The sequence below is a fragment of the Osmerus eperlanus genome, chromosome 8, assembly GCF_963692335.1.
Source record: "Osmerus eperlanus chromosome 8, fOsmEpe2.1, whole genome shotgun sequence".
NCBI lineage: Eukaryota > Metazoa > Chordata > Actinopteri > Osmeriformes > Osmeridae > Osmerus > Osmerus eperlanus.
Window position 1 is genome coordinate 9,464,911 of NC_085025.1, and position 4,626 is coordinate 9,469,536.

Below are 4,626 nucleotides of genomic sequence, written 5' to 3' on the forward strand. Positions count from 1 at the left end.
GGTGTAGCTGGGTCAGGAAATCTGCAAGGGGGGGAGGTGGCAGGGGGGGTAGGTGGTAGCGGGACGTCAAGGTAACCTTAGCCCTGTCAGCTCTGTTCTGTAGCCCTGGTCGCCTGTACAGTTCTTGGCCAGGCCTGGGTTATTATTAGAGGTGCAGCTTCATACTGCCTCGCCTTTTTAGGCCAGGGGCGTGACCCTCCAACACACACACACATTCTCCCAACTACCCCTGTCAAACATCCCTACCACCCCCCAGTCCCAGAGCAGAGCTGTCATCGAGAGAGGGAGCAAGAGAGGGGGCATCACAAACGTACACAAGCACATAATCCTCAGACCAGGGTCCTTTCAGCTATCTCTTCTCTCTGCTCTTCCTCTCTCTCTCCCCCTCTGGTGGCCATGGGGACAACCACAGGCAAAGACATCTCTTCACATGTACTACCTATTTACACCTACACACACACACTGTTCAGCTGCTGTACTAACCTGGCATTGTGTGAACACCCTCGTCATTAGTTGTCATGAATCCTTTGAAGGAGAGAAAGATAAACCTATAAGGAAAGAGAGTGAGGCAAAATGCAAGAGATAGGTGATGGAGATTAAACAGAGAGAATGAAGAGGAAGAAAAAAAGAGAGAGAAAGATGAAGGGACAGGGAAAGAGAAACAGAGTGAGACCCCCCTCTGTTCCCCACTGTTCTGTCTGACTGTCCTCCCTACAGATCAGTCTGTCTGAGTAGCTGCAGACAAGGTATAATGGTGCTCGGGTGGACATTGTTGATTGGAGGCGAAACAGCTCATCTGCACTTTGTTGATCTGCTGCTGATCTGGTCATTAACTCTCACACACACAGCAATACCAAACCCCTCACTTCAGCCTGGCTTATCTTGTTCATCTGATGTCCTTTTGTTTTCTAGATCAGTGGGAAGTGGTTGCTTAATGTAAAACAGGACAAGGTACAACATCAGCTATCTTGATTCCAAATATTTATTTAGAACAAATCAAAAACATATTAGAAGAATTTATGATATTTTCATCATAATCCAGATCATATGATTATTTACATTTTCATTTATTCATTTAGCAGACACTTTTATCCAAAGCGAGTACTTCCAAGAGAGAGCTTTACAAAAGTGCATAGGTCACTGATCATAACAACGAGATAGCCCCAAAACATTGCAAGTAGCCAAACATGAAGCATACATTGTGAAAAGCAAATAGGTGCCAATGGGGAGAACCATAAGAGCATTTAGTTAAACAAGTTACAAATTAACTAATGAACCTCAAAAGTGCAAGAGTGTACCTGTAGAAAAAAGCAAGCAACAATAATATAATATAATTCACAGCAAGTACAAGAAGTTAAATCAGTTACAACTAACCAACAAGAGCAACAAGTCTCTCAAAAAGAGTCATTGTGATCCTGGAGGAAACTAACATCAGGTCCAGCAAATCATTCTTAAGTACCGTTGTACTCCCGGAACAAGTGTGTCTTGAGCCTTTTCTTGAACGTGGGGAGGCAGTCAGTGTCTCTGATGGAGGTGGGGAGTTGATTCCACCATTGGTGTATTGTAGGTTTATACAATACAATACAGTCATTACAAGTATTATTACAGTCAGTCTACATAATAGTCATACTTTCTGCAAGTAGTGTAGTGTGCATAACCACAGACCTACATTGGATTTTTCTCATACAACTTTACTCATTGTGAAATGGTTTCTCGTCTTCTACCAAGAGACTTGAATCTAGCAAAGTATGATATCAGAACACCTAGCAAAAGAAAAAGATATTAAAGACAATGGAGACCCTTTAACTCATTTATCTGTTTTCATCTGTTTTTTCGATGTTGGGGATTATAATTAATCCTACCTGACAGCCAGGTCCAGATTCAGTTCCAGGTCTTCAGGTAACTTCCAATTCCCCGAACCCTGGAGAGGATCTGGAAAGAATGCTGGAAAGAAAGTACAATATCAACAACATACAAATCACCTATTCAAGTCTTAAGATGCTCATTCAATTAAAAGTAAGATGAAATCATCAACCTCAGGACACCGGTTCAGCTTCTTCAACACTTCCTTAACAGCTTCTTCATTCTGGTGACACTCCAGTAGCCCGTTACGACTTTCATGGAACAGACAGTCCACTGTGAGGATGACATCACTACTGGTCACATATTTGCTGCTGTCAGGTACTTCACAGTCTGACTTCATTGAGTGATGCAACACCACTAGGATGACTGGTTTACCGGCTGAGACAGAAAGAGAGAGAGATAGGTGGAAGAGGGAGAAGAACAGAAACAAACTAAAAATTATGAAAATGCCATATCGTCTGACAATGTTAGGGACAGCAACATCAGCAACAGTTTACAAATCAATTTGCAGTGTAACAATTACCTGGAAACTTTTTTAAAGCTCCATCGACATCTGTCTCTAGTCGATAGGTGACTGGACAGTAAGCCATGATGACATCACACTTGGCAGCTGACCACACTTCAGTCAGGCCTCTTGAGGTGAGACGTCTGTTCATCTCCACATGACATCCCATAGGATTGCCCAAGACCAGAGAAAAAAATGTGTCCATCTTGGACCATGGAGACACAGTTAAAAGGTTTTTGCAAGAAGCAGAAATCACTGCAGAAGCAGATGTCTGAAGTTAGATGTTTATCCTAAATTCACCTTTACAAACTTTGTCTTGGTCACACGCAGTGTGTGCCTGTGTTAGTGACATGCAGAGAATCAAAGATTAATCTAGAGTCTTCACAAAGTTTATGTCATGTATAGTTTTCTAATTCTGTTTATCTGATCATTTGGCTGGTAATTTCGTCATAATGATAAGATTTGAACAACCCAAGGATTTCTTTTCAGCATCTTCAGAATTTTATCAACAGCTTTATCGTTCCAAGGACACTTCAGCAGTCCTCCACTGCTGTCGTGGAACAGACAGTCCACTGTGAGAATGACATCACTGCTGGTCACATGTCTGCTGCTGTTTGGTACAGTGTAGTCTGGGTTGAAGGTGTGATGCAGCACCACCAGAATGACTGGTTTACCGGCTGACGAGTGAATGAGTGAGAGAGAAGTGGTAAAGGCAAGAAACAAAACTTTTACATTTCAATAACCCCTAGTCGTTCTTAAAAATACAAGACTTCACAGGTCAGAATAACTACCTGGGATATCTTGCAGGGCTTTCTTAATATCTGTTTCTAAACCACAGACAGGCACACAAAACAGCATGATGAAATCACACTTTGTTTGTGACCACACTTCAGTCAGGCCCTCAGAAGTGAGACGGTTGTTCATATTCACATGAGACTCCAGAGTTTTCCCCATCAGAACAGTGAAGAATTTATCCATACTGAAGCCTGGACAAATATAACGATGCAGGAAAGTTCAAGGTGATCAGGTGTGCAAGAATGAGCTCCCTGTTTTCATGACACAACATGACACAACAACAAATCAGACAGAATATACAAATAGAGAATGTACAAAAGTGATTTATCTGGCTGTCAGTCCTGACCACATATCCTATTACAGTCTGTAGTGAGTATATTAATACAGGCAACTATTTTCTAATATAAGTATCACAGTAGTTCTATGGTTGAATTTGCCTACATTCTTTAAACCAGACTAAGATGAAATCCAAACTAAATTCAGACATAACCTTAGGGAAAACTTGTCACAGACTCACAAATTATATTGCACAGCAAACCCACAGACTTGATGATTTGACAAAAATGTTTCATATAAACTCAAGTGTGCCATGTGTTTTATATCAGTATAAAAGAGCAGGGTTTAGGAATACATTTGTTGGAAGAAATTCTCCTGCTAATACAACCATCAAGACGATGTGTTTACCGTGCACTGTAAGTTGTGTGTTGTGTCCGTAAAGGGATGACCATTGTGTTTGAATTAAGCATGGACGATGCAGAGTAGGATGCACTTACCTCATTTAGAACAAGTCTGGTCCGATAAATCTGGCTTTCTGTTTCATTTCAACCCACACACTGAGTTCTGTCAGAGCTTTCACTTTCTGCTAGTAAGCGTATGCAGGTGTGGTCCTGGGTGGTGTCTCTAGTAGGGCTGTGCGCATTTGTTCCCACATCACCTGCCCAGCTATGTTCTTGAAGACAATAGGAGACTAGAGGACACCCATACATACATTATCTGTCCCACACATTCATAATAAAGGTTGGCAGGGAAGGCATGCAGAGGAACAGGTATTATAAGGTACATGATTGGTATGCAACCTGAGGTGAACCACCTGAGTAATAAAAAGAGTTTTCCTGAGAGCTTTTCCTTGTCTTCCTTGAGGGTTAGGTGGGTTTAGGTGCAGTTATATGGGTGTATGTGAACATTTCTGTGACATTGCTAGTAAAAAGGGCTACAATGTGATTTCATTTAATTTGATTGAAGTGCGGACCTAACCTACAACTTTGCTGTGTAGATAGATTAATTGAGATACTTCAAATATATTTTTCATATTTAGCCAACTTTATGTATAGCAATAAAGTAGCCTATGTTGTCTAAACCATCTTAAGGATTGTTATCAAGCCAGGCTCTGCGTTTGACCTTTTCCCAGTTGTTTGTATGGAATGAGATTTCTTGGAATGTCCACGTCGAAACGCAACATGAAA